The following is a 12,602-nucleotide window of genomic DNA, read 5'->3' on the forward strand; positions in this document are numbered from 1 at the left end:
ATTGTTTAGCAGGTCCACAAACACCTACAAAACGGGCATGCGGAACTCCAAATGCCCTCTCGACATCCTCTAGCTGATTCTTGTCTTTGGGCAAAGTGAAACTTTTTCTGGCTAACTGGGTTAAAATGGTGTTTCCAAAGGTAACCCACGGAGGATAGATACCGTCAACCAGATAGTAGCCCATGTTGTACTCATGTCCATTGACAGTATAGTGGCAAGAAGTTTTTCTTTTAATTAGCCTCGCAAACAATGGTGATCGCTGCATCACATTGATGTCATTGTGAGACCCGGGCATGCCAAAGAAAGCGTGCCAAATCTAAAGATCATGTGGTGCAACTGCTTCAAAAATGATGGTGGACTTCTTAACATGACCCTGATATTGCACTTGTAAAGCTTTTGGGCAATTCTTTCATTTTTAATGCATGTAGTCAAGAGATCCAAGCAAACCTGACCATCCTCTTACTTATGATATTGCCAAGAGCCTCTTGATGTCTGCCATAGTTGGTTCTCTCAAGTACTGAGGTCCAAACACCTCGACCACGGTAGTTGCAAACCTGACCATTGCACCTCCACATGTGCTCTCAGACATCCGTATGTACTCGTCCCACGAATCAGCGGGCGTGCCATATGCAAGCATCCGCAGTGCAACTGTGCACTTCTGTAACCAGAGAACCCAATCGTTCCCGCGGTGCCCTTTCTTCAAGATGAAGTAGTCATCATAGGACCGGATGCCATGGTACAAACGATCGAAGATAGTCTTGCGCATCCGTAAATGCCGCAAAAATGGTCAGCGAAGAGTGCATTGGGGGCAAAGTAGTTGTCCATCCGTGTCAAATGGCCGCGTGCCCTGTTATGGTTGAGCATTTGATGACCCTTGGTGGAACCCTTGAAATTGAGAACATGCTCCTTCGCACGTTCCACGACCTCAAGAACTGCCTGCATCATCGCTGTCTCATCCATATAGTCCTCCTCGTCAAACGAGTCGTCGACGACTCAACATAGTGCTTGAATATGTACACCAAATCCGAATCCATTGCTTGAAAGAAGAAGGGACAATTTTTTTAACTCCGGCAATTCAACAACAGTTGTCGGGCATGGTGAGTATAGCAGTAGCGGATGGTGCCTTGCGGGGCGGTCGGAGGAGAGGGGTGAAATGGCAGCGGAGGAGAAGCAGGGTGGAGCCCGGATGGAACACTGGAGGTGACGGGAACGTAGAGTTCCGACAGGGGTGGTGGAGCGGCGGCGAAGGCAGGAAAGAAAATGAGGAGGATGGAGTATTTCATTGTTGTATCTAAAGGTTTTTCATTTAATGTATTTGTGATTTAATGTATTTGTGAGAGAGAAAGTATGGATTGTTTTGATTTTGCTGCTAAGAAGTGTATCTAGATTAAGATATGATATCCACTGGTAGAAAAAAGCCCTTTAGTCCCGGTTCGCAACAGTCTTTAGTCCCGGCTGTGCAACCGGGACTAAATATGCGCGACTAAAGACCCCCCCCTTTAGTCGCGCCTCTTACGAACCGCGACTAAAGGCTTTAGTCCCGGTTCTTGTGGCTGGCCGGGACTAAAGGCCCGTCCACGTGGACGCCAGGGGTCCGTCGGGGCGGAGGACCTTTAGTCCCGGTTCTCGTGGCTAACCGGGACTAAAGGCCTCCTCCGCAGGTTTAGGGTTTTAGCCCCCCTAAACCTGGTTTCTTTTTAATTTGTAGTGTTTTATTTCTTTTATATTTTATTTTGTGTTTTATTTTAATTTTGATGAAGTTTCAGTACACATATTCTACGCTACTATATACATGCATATGAAATTTCAAACAAGAAGAATTCAAGAGGAATATATAATATATATTCAATCTCGGGTGACCATATACAACTTCGAACAAGTTTCCATACACAATTAGGATGGATGACCATATACAACTTCGAACAAGTTTCAATCTCGGGTATGCATATAAATTTCTTCGTCCTCGGTATAGTGTTCTCCTTTAGGATTGATGACTTCCCTCATGAAAAATCCTGCTAATTCTTCTTGAATTGGTCGGAAGCGAGCTTCTGGACTAAGCCTCCTCCACAAGTTATCCGTCGCGTTCCGCACGCTATCCGATGCCTTCCGCTCAGAGGTGTGTCTCCGGATATTCTCACAAACATAGTATCCACATAGATTGGTCCCCGGTGGCTGCTTATCCACATTAACTAACCTTCTGAAATCTAGCTCATGTTTGAATTCACCGACAATTTCTTCTGAGAACCGTCTCCAAACCCTACAGGGCAAAGAAAATTAAATGAACAAGGGAGTTATTAGTTACTTGATATTAGGAAATGAACGAAAGAGACCGATCGATATAGAGCTCAAATGATTGAAAATAATTACTTTTGCAGCATTTTTCTCATGTCGGCCCAACGCTTTGGATCCGAATCCATAGAGTCCATGATTAGAACTCTGGAGGTGTGAAGTTCAATATTTAGCAGAATCCAGTGGAACCTGCGGACACGTTACATGCACAGTCATGCATAACTCATCGATTAGACATACCATGCATGGAGTAAACAAAAGAGAATGGGCACAAGAGAGAAACACTCACCCAAAATGGTAAGGAAATAGAATATGACTTTTGAGTTGATGCTTTCTAAGAAACTTGTACAAGTCTTTCTCCACGTCTTCGGTGTGATTTTGTAACACATGTCCATTAACGATATGTGGGTCAATGAACCCAACATCATGGATGTTTCTTATTTTGCATTCCCAAATCTTCAATCTGCATAATAGCGTACGCAACAATATAGTTAGGACAATATATATATATATATAGTGCAGGCAATGAAGAACGAGATGAGGTAGAAATAAATCACTTACAGAACGTAGCAACTCAGCGTAGATTTGTCGAGGTCGCGCAGATTGAACAGCTGGAACAATTCACTCATATGAACTTGTACAACCGTTTGGTGTGATGCTCATCTGTAACATCCGCATAAACATATTCTTTGTCGGCCCATGTTATGAATTGCTTGTACCAACGTAGCAGATTTCGCATTTGTGGTGGTAGACTCTTTTCCCGCGCAGGCTCGACGAGAGGCCCATTCCGCACATATTGTAATGCTATCTCACATACTGGCGCATCCTCAAGGCCTAAGAAGGCACGAAGAGTCAAACCCATCTCGGACGCTTGTTTCATGGCACTCGCTACAGTCAATCCAAGTGCTGCCGCAGCTGCTATGATCTCGGGGTCCTCTTCCGGACCGGCTTTCACTATGAGCGGGGGGATCGATTGTTTCTTCTGCATCCCGAGCTGGTCAACTTGTTTCCCGCTTTTTTTTACTTTCTTCTTTCTCCTCCTTCAATATTTTTGCTTGCCTACGAAGTTCATGTCCATAGTCGTCAGGCATATTCAGCTCGGCTTGGGACGGTGTCGTCAAAAAATCCTTAGCCCACTTCTTTTGCTTCTCAGTGAATACTTGCTTGGGCTCAGGCTCTTTTATCGCCTTCATATCCGCCTTCCATTTCTCATAATCAGCAGACGCGGCCAATTTGGTTTCAGCTTCACTAAGTTCCCAAGGCCTTGGGAGGAGAGGCTTCAGTGATGGCTCCGGTACCCTTGTGGTCTTAGGTACATAAGGGTCCGGGTTAATAGTCCAGGAGCGGGTTTCCTTGCTGTCCGCCTGCTTCTGCTTCTTCGCCGGAGGTGGATTGGGGGGCGTCGTACCCGCCGGAGGAGGATTGGGGGGCGTCGTACCCGCCGGAGGAGGATTGGGGGGCGTCGTACCCGTCGGAGGTTGTGGATCGGGGGACGGCGTCGAATGGCGTGAAGGAGGTGTAGGTGAACCACCACGACCACCACCACCGCCACCACCGCCGCCACCACCACCACCACCACCACCACCATCGGAGGGGGGTGGACTTGCTAGCCTTGGTGCCTCGCCTGGAAACACTATGTACTTCTTTTTCCATAGAATGATCTGGCGCTTGACATCTCCAAGTCTTCTCTCCCCTTCGGGTGTAGGTTTGTCAATCTCCAGGTCCTCAAACCCTTGGACTATGTCTTCCACCGTGACACGAGCATAGCCATATGCAATGGGGTTGTTGTGGTGGAGTGCTCCAGGTGTACAGGGTAAAGCACTGCCGCTAGCTACCTTCGTGGAAACGTTCCCCACGGGATAATGCAGATCACATTCTTTCATCTCCTTTACATCATCCACGGGGTAGTGAGGCTCCGATGCACGAATCTCGATCATCGGTGCACTAGCACCAGGCGGGGCATCCGTGGAAGCCACGCTGCTTCTCCGCTGCTGGCTTCCGCGATCCGCTTCATGATCTTCATGCGGCCCTGCAGCCGATTTTTCTTTTACTAGTTCATGCACAGTCTGCTTCAACTCATGGAGTTCTGATGCAAACTTCGCCATAAGATCTGCATCCCGGTACGTCTTTCTCTTACGGCTTCTGTAACAGTACGGGTCATTGTCCTGGGAAAACCCTACTTTCCACGGAACTTTGCCTTTGCCTCGTACACGTCCTCCGTGTTCATCATTCCCGAGGGCTGTTGTCAGTGCGTCTTTCTCTCTGTTGAACTTGATCAAGCCCTCTTGAGCTTGGGTCATTGCGTCAATAAGGGCTTGGGTGGGAGCAAACTTTTTCTGCCGGTGAACACACACCCCTGTCTCCGGGTCTAGCGATCCCCCATGCCCGTACCACCAGCTTTTGGCCCTTGGGTCCCATCCCTTTGTACCTAGAGGGATTCCTCGCACCCTCAGGTCCTCCTCCATCTTCTGCCACCTAGGCTCCGAAAGGCGGTATCCTCCTGGCCCCATAATATGATGGAACTTTTTCTTACTCGCATTATCCTTATTTTTTTTCGATATTTCCTTGAAATGCTCCGATTGCTTTTGCCTCACAAATTCTGGCCAATCATCTTTCAGTTTCTCGTGTTGTCCATTGAAATCCGGAGTCTTGCCCTTGTTGACATAATCACGGGTTAAATTTTTCTTGAAGTTCCGGAATGCTTCGCCCATCTTCTGAAGAGCGAACTCTTTAACTAGCCTCCTCCTCTCACGTCCACCCGGAACCTCATTACCGAATTCATCGACTTTGTTGTATTCCGGAGGTAGAATGAAATGTTCCATAAGCTTTCTCCAGCAATCCTTTTTCGTTCTCTTGTCGACAAAACTGAAACCAAGACGTGCCTTCTTTGGCTCCTTCCATTCCTGGACGGTGATCGGGACGTTGTCTCTAACAACGACTCCGCATTGGTTGATAAACTTTGAGGTGTGCTCTAGGGGCTTGCCGGTTTCACTGACAAACTCAATGGCATATGTTTCTCCTGTTTTCATCGCCTTGGATTTGCCACGCTTTGTCGTACACGATCCGGCCGAGGGCTAAAAAAAGAAAGAGAGTCGCGCGCGTTAATACATATGTATTCACATTTCAGTAAGTTTGTATCACGAGAGGCTCAATGTATATATATACCTCGCCGGAGGTGGTTGCTACTTGCAATTCGAGATCGTCGTTTGTTGACGGTTGACCTCCGTCAACAATGTCCGTTCCTTCACCTTCTTGATTATCGCCTTCTTGATCACCGTCAAGGTTCAGAAAAGAAGAGACTACATCCTCTTCTTGCTCATATTCTGAGCCCGGCACATAAGGAATCTCGTTGTTGATGATGCCCATTAAATAACGTTCAGCCTCCGGATCCCTAAGCGGCTCGGCTCTATCGTCCGCCATATGTCACTCCTGCATGTAGTAAAAATTCTTTAAGTATAAAGGAATTAAAAAATAAGATTAAGGGGACATAGAGGAGGAGGAATTAAAAAATAAGATTATTGAGCACTGCCAAGTATTTTGTTTTTCCTTTTCTTTTTCCTTTTATTTTTCCTTTTCTTCTTCCTTTTCTTTTTCCTTTTCTTCTTCCTTTTCTTCTTCCTTTTCTTTTTCCTTTTCTTCTTCCTTTTCTTCTTCCTTTTCTTATTTTGTTTTTCCTTTTCTTCTGTTTTGGTTTCTTTTGCATTGGTTTCTTTTGTTTTGTTTTCTTTGTTTTTGTTTTTGGTTTTCATTTGGTTTCTTTCTTCTTCCTTTTTTCTTCTTTTTTTCTTCATTTAACATTTTCTTATTTTGTTTTTCCTTTTCTTCTGTTTTGGTTTCTTTTGCATTGGTTTCTTTTGTTTTGTTTTCTTTGTTTTTCTTTTTGGTTTTCATTTGGTTTCTTTCTTCTTCCTTTTTTCTTCTTTTTTTCTTCTTCCTTTTTCTTTCTTCTTTCTTTTGATTTTCATTTTTTTCTTCTTCCTTTTTCTTTCTTCTTTTTTTCTTCTTCCTTTTTCTTTCTTCTTTCTTTCTTCTTTCTTTTTTTCTTCTTCCTTTTTTTCTTCTTCCTTTTTTTTCTTCTTCCTTTTTTTTCTTCTTTCTTTTGGTTTTCATTTGGTTTTCTTTCTTCTTTCTTTTTGGTTTTCATTTGGTTTCTTTTGTTTTGTTTTTTTTTTTTTCTTCTTCCTTTTTCTTTCTTCTTCCTTTTTTCGTCTTCCTTTTTCTTTCTTCTTTCTTTCTTCTTTCTTTTCTTCTTTTTTCATTTGGTTTCTTTCTTCTTTCTTTCTTCTTCTTCCTTTTTCTTTCTTCTTCTTCCTTTTTCTTTTTGGTTTCTTTGGCAGGGGCAGCGGGCGGCGGGCGGCGGGCAGGGGCAGGGCCAGGGGCAGGGCCAGGGGCGGCGGGCGGCGGGCAGGGGCAGGGCCAGGGGCGGCGGGCGGCGGGCGGTGGGCGGCGGGCAGGGCAGGGCAGGGGCGGCGGCGGTGGCGGCGCGCTAGGGCAGGGCACGGGCGGCGGCGGCGCTCACTGGGGGCGGGGGCGGGGGCGCGCAGGGCAGGGGAAGTGGGGGCCGGCGGAGCTCACTGGGGGCAGGGCGTCGGCGTCGGGGCAGGGCGTCGGCGTCGGCGTCGATCGGCGTCAGGGCAGGGCTTCGGCGTCGATCGGCGTCGGGGCAGGGCTTCGGCGTCGAGAGGAGAATGGGAGGTGGCGGAAACTGCTAAGTGCTGTATATATAGACAGACCTTTAGTCCCGGTTGGGGAGGCGGACCGCGACTAAAGGTACCCTTTAGTCGCGGTTGGCGTGGCCAACCGCGACTAAAGGGTACCTTTAGTCGCGGTCCGCCTCCCCAACCGGGACTAAAGGTTTTTGGCGCCGCTTTCGTTCCCGCGCAGAAAGAGCCTTTAGTCGCGGTTGGGGACACCAACCGCGACTAAAGGGTACCTTTAGTCGCGGTCCGCCTCCCCAACCGCGACTAAAGGTCCTTTTTCATATAAAATAAAACTAATTCATTTTAAAATCTTAAAAATACAATTATATATAAAAAAATCAGAAAAATAAACTAATTCATTTTAACATCTTGAAAATACAAATAATATATCAAAAAAATCAGAAAAATAAAACTAATTCATTTTAAAATCTTAAAAATACAATTATATATCAAAAAATCAGAAAAATAAAACTAATTCATTTTAAAATCTTAAAAATACAAATAATATATCAAAAAAATCAGAAAAATAAAACTAATTCATTTTAAAATCTTGAAAATACAAATAATATATCAAAAAACAGAAAAATAAAACTAATTCATTTTAAAATCTTAAAAATACAATTATATATCAAAAAAATCAGAAAAATAAAACTAATTCATTTTAAAATCTTAAAAATACAAATAATATATCAAAAAAATCAGAAAAATAAAACTAATTCATTTTAAAATCTTAAAAATACAATTATATATCAAAAAATCAGAAAAATAAACCTAATTCATTTTAAAATCTTAAAAATACAAATAATATATCAAAAAATCAGAAAAATAAAACTAATTCATTTTAAAATCTTGAAAATACAAATAATATATCAAAAAACAGAAAAATAAAACTAATTCATTTTAAAATCTTAAAAATACAATTATATATCAAAAAATCAGAAAAATAAAACTAATTCATTTTAAAATCTTAAAAATACAAATAATATATCAAAAAAATCAGAAAAATAAAACTAATTCATTTTAAAATCTTAAAAATACAATTATATATCAAAAAAATCAGAAAAATAAAACTAATTCATTTTAAAATCTTAAAAATACAAATAATATATCAAAAAATCAGAAAAATAAAACTAATTCATTTGAAAATCTTAAAAATACAAATAATATATCAAAAAATTCAGTTCATCGATTCCTTGAAGGTTTGACAAAAGGTTTGATACATTATTCAGTTCATCGACCAAATACAAATCATTCGGATTCGCCATCGTACGTTTTAATTCACATGATCCATTCAACAAAGTTTGGTACAATAAATTATTACACATCAATTCTTCCCTTGTGTCCCTGCTTGCTTACGATTGTGCCGTATCCATGGAGCATCCTCATCATTTAACTTAATGCTTGGGTCAGTGTTCACTTTGAAGGGCGGAATTTCACCAAACATATTATAATCTTCTGACATGTCTGTCTTGTCCTCCACTCCCACGATGTTTCTTTTCCCTGAAAGAACAATGTGGCGCTTTGGATCATCGCATGATGTACTGATCGTTTTCTTATCTTTTCGTTTCCTCGGTTTGCTACTCATGTCCTTCAAATAAAAAACCTGAGTGACATCTTTGGCAAGGACGAATGGTTCGTCAAGGTAACCAAGATTGTTGAAATCCACCATTGTCATTCCGTATTGCTCGTCCACCTTTACCCCACCTCCTGTTAGCTTGAACCATTTGCACCGGAACAAAGGGACCTTAAAGGAGGGTCCATAGTCAAGTTCCCATATCTCCTCTATGTAACCATAATATGTGACCTTTCACCCATTCTCGGTTACTGCATCAAAGCGGACACCATTGTTTTGGTTGGTGCTCTTTTTATCTTGGGCGATGGTGTAAAATGTATTCCCATTTATCTCGTACCCTTGGAAAATCGTTATAGTCGAAGATGGTTTCTTGGCCAACATGTACAGCTGATCTCCAACATCATCATTGTCATTCATTAAATGTTTTCGCAACCAACTGCCGAAAGTCTCCATGTGGGCCTTTCTAATCCAGGATTCAGGCTTCCCCGGGTTGTCCGAGCGTAAAATATTCTTGTGTTGCTCGAAGTACGGAGCCACCAAGCTGGAATTTTGCAGAACTGTGTGGTGTGCTTCAGTCATAGAATGACCGTCCATACATATCGTGGATTTCCTTCCGATCTTGCCTTTTCCACTTAGTCTCCCCTCGTGCCGCGATTGAGGAATACCAATCGGCTTAAGGTCAGGAACATAGTCAATACAGAACTCAATTACCTCCTCATTTCCATAGCCCTTGACGATGCTTCCTTCTGGCCTAGCACGGTTACGAACATATTTCTTTAATACTTCCATGAACCTCTCAAAGGGGAACATATTGTGTAGAAATACAGGACCGAGAATGGAAATCTCTTCGACTAGGTGGAGCAGGAGGTGCGTCATAATATCGAAGAAGGATGGTGGGAACACCAACTCGAAACTGACAAGGCATTGGACCACATCGTTCTGTAACCGTGGTAGATCTTCTGGATTGATTACCTTCTGAGAGATTGCATTGAGGAATGCACATAGCTTCACAATGGCTACTCGAACATTTTCCGGTAGGAGCCCCCTCAAAGCAATCGGAAGCAATTGCGTCATAATCACGTGGCAGTCGTGAGACTTCAGGTTTTGGAACTTTTTCTCCGCCATGTTTATTATTCCCTTTATATTCGACGAGAAGTCAGACGGGGCCTTCATACTGCTCAGGCATTCAAAAAAATGACCTTCTCTTCTTTGGTAAGAGCGTAGCTGGCACGACCTTGAAACCATTCCGGATGCCGGTCATCTGGGTCTTTCAAAAGTTGCTGGTCCTGCCGTGCTTCCTTTGTATCATTTGTCTTCCCATACACGCCCAAGAAGCTTAGCAGGTTCACGCAAATATTCTTCGTAACATGCATCACATCGATTGCAGAGCGGACATCTAGGACTTTCCAATATTCTAGCTCCCAAAATATAGATTTCTTCTTCCACATGGGTGCGTGCCCGTCAACTCCCCGCGGAACTGATTGTCCGCTAGGACCCTTTCCAAAGATGACTTTCAAATCCTTGACCATATCAAATATCTCAGCACCAGTACGTTCCGCAGGCTTCGGCCGGTGATCTGCCTTGCCGTTGAAATGCTTGCCTTTCTTTCTTACGTTATGATTTCGGGGAAGAAATCGACGATGACCCAGGTACACGTTCTTCTTACAATTAACCAAACGTACACTTTCAGTCTCATGTAAGCAGTGCGTGCATGCATTGTATCCCTTATTTGTCTGTCCTGAAAGGTTACTGAGAGCAGGCCAATCGTTGATGGTTACAAAAAGCAACGCTCGTAGGTCAAATTCCTCTCCTTTGTGCTCATCCCAGACACGTACACCAGGTCTGGCCCACAACTGTAAAAGTTCATCAACTAATGGCCTTAGGTACACATCGATGTCGTTCCCGGGTTGCTTTGGACCTTGGATGAGCACTGGCATCATAATGAACTTCCGCTTCATGCACAACCAAGGAGGAAGGTTGTAGATGCATAGAGTCACGGGCCAGGTGCTATGGCTGGAGCTCTGCTCGCCAAAAGGATTCATGCCATCAGTACTTAGACCAAATCTTATGTTCCTTGCGTCAGCTGCAAAATCTTTGAACACTCTGTCGATCTTTCTCCATTGCGTTCCATCAGCGGGGTGTCTCAACTCCCCGTCGGACTTACGGTCCTCTTTGTGCCATCGCAACGACTTGGCATGCTTTTTGTTCATGAACAGACGTTTCAACCGTGGTATTATAGGAGCATACCACATCACCTTGGCGGGAACCCTCTTCCTGGGTTTCTCGCCCTCAACATCGTCACCAGGGTCATCGCCTCTGATCTTATAACGCAATGCAGTGCATACAGGGCATTCATTCAAATTCTCGTATTCACCGCGGTAGAGGATGCAGTCGTTAATGCATGCATGTATCTTCAGAACCTCTAAACCTAGAGGGCAGACAACCTTCTTTGCTTCGTACGTACTGGCGGGCAACTCGTTATTCTTCGGAAACATATTCTTCAACATTTTCAGCAAATTTTCAAATGATGAGTCACCTACACCTTCCTGTGCCTTCCATTTTAGCAAATCCAGTGTGCAGCCCAGCTTTTTCAGACTATTATCGCATCCTGGATACAACGACTTTTTGTGATCTTCTAACATGCGATCCAAATTCTCCCTATCCTTGTCAGTTTTGCAGCGTCTCCGTGCATCAGCAATGGTCCGACCAAGATCATCAGCGGGCTCATCATGTGCCTCTTCTTCACCTTCACCTAACCCTTCCCCACCTTCAGCATCATCCTCCATGAAAGTATCACCGAAATGATCATGATAGTTGTCATCGATATCATCCCCTTCTTCATCTTCTTCCATTCTAACCCCTCTTTCTCCATGCTTGGTCCAACAATTATAGCTTCGCATGAAACCGTGCCGAAGCAGGTGCATGTGAACGTCTCTTGAGGAGGAGTAACCCTTCTGATTCTTACAGACAGCACATGGACAGATAATAAAACCTTGCTGCTTGTTCGCATTTGCCACTACGAGGAAATCTTTCAAACCCGTAGTGAACTCGCCGGAGAGTCGGGGACCGTACATCCATTGCCAATTCATCTGCATTATTATTATATAAAGTATATAATTAACCATCATGCATTTGTTAAACTAGCTAGCTAGAAATAATACAAATTAAACAATGAACTACACACATGCATATTTTATCAATGACACATGAAAGGTTCAAGTTGCTAACCGTGATCGCGGAGGAAAAATAAATGAGAAAGCTCAAGTGTGGCTCGGACACTTCATATCATGTTTGTTTCAGGCTCTCGGGCATTTCATCGAACACCTTGTGTGCATAGGAGGAACCAAAAGCAAACCCACCACCCCCTTCTGAAAATTGTGAAGTGAGCTGAGTGAAGTGAAGTGAGCTGAGTCCTATATATAGGGATGGGCCTTTAGTCCCGGTTGGCCTGGCCAACCGGGACTAAAGGTCTTCCGCCAGCTGGATGGGCCTTTAGTCCCGGTTGGCCTGGCCAACCGCGACTAAAGGCCTTCGGGGACCTTTAGTCCCGGTTGGCCAGGCCAACCGGGACTAAAGCCCCTCCCGTCCGCCAGCTGTCGACCGAGCGCGCTGGGCCCAGATAGTTGGTCGCGGGTCTCCTCCCGAACCGCGACTAAAGACCCCTTTTGTTGCGGTTCGATTGTTTTGGGAACTAATGGGGGCGTATGAAAACCTCTTTTTCTACTAGTGATCTCTTTCTTTATATCAAATAAGAGTCACATCATATATTATTCTTAGAGACGACATGCGTCCGTCCAAGATAGTACACGGTGTAGCATCGACGAGGCTGCCCTTGCATATGGACGCACATCGATCGCAGCCAGCTGCTTTGTTTGTCGCGACATATAGTTCAAGCCAGCGATTTGATTCTTTATTTCGCATGCTCGCTCGCAGTGACCTGACCACCAGAAAATAAAGCAAAGGCCGGCGCATGTCGAGAATAAAATTTGATTAGGTATCATCTGGTGCAGTATCATTCGAGTGCTTAGTCACATGCGTGG

The sequence above is a fragment of the Aegilops tauschii genome, chromosome 7 (assembly GCF_002575655.3).
Source record: "Aegilops tauschii subsp. strangulata cultivar AL8/78 chromosome 7, Aet v6.0, whole genome shotgun sequence".
Taxonomy (NCBI): Eukaryota; Viridiplantae; Streptophyta; class Magnoliopsida; order Poales; family Poaceae; genus Aegilops; species Aegilops tauschii.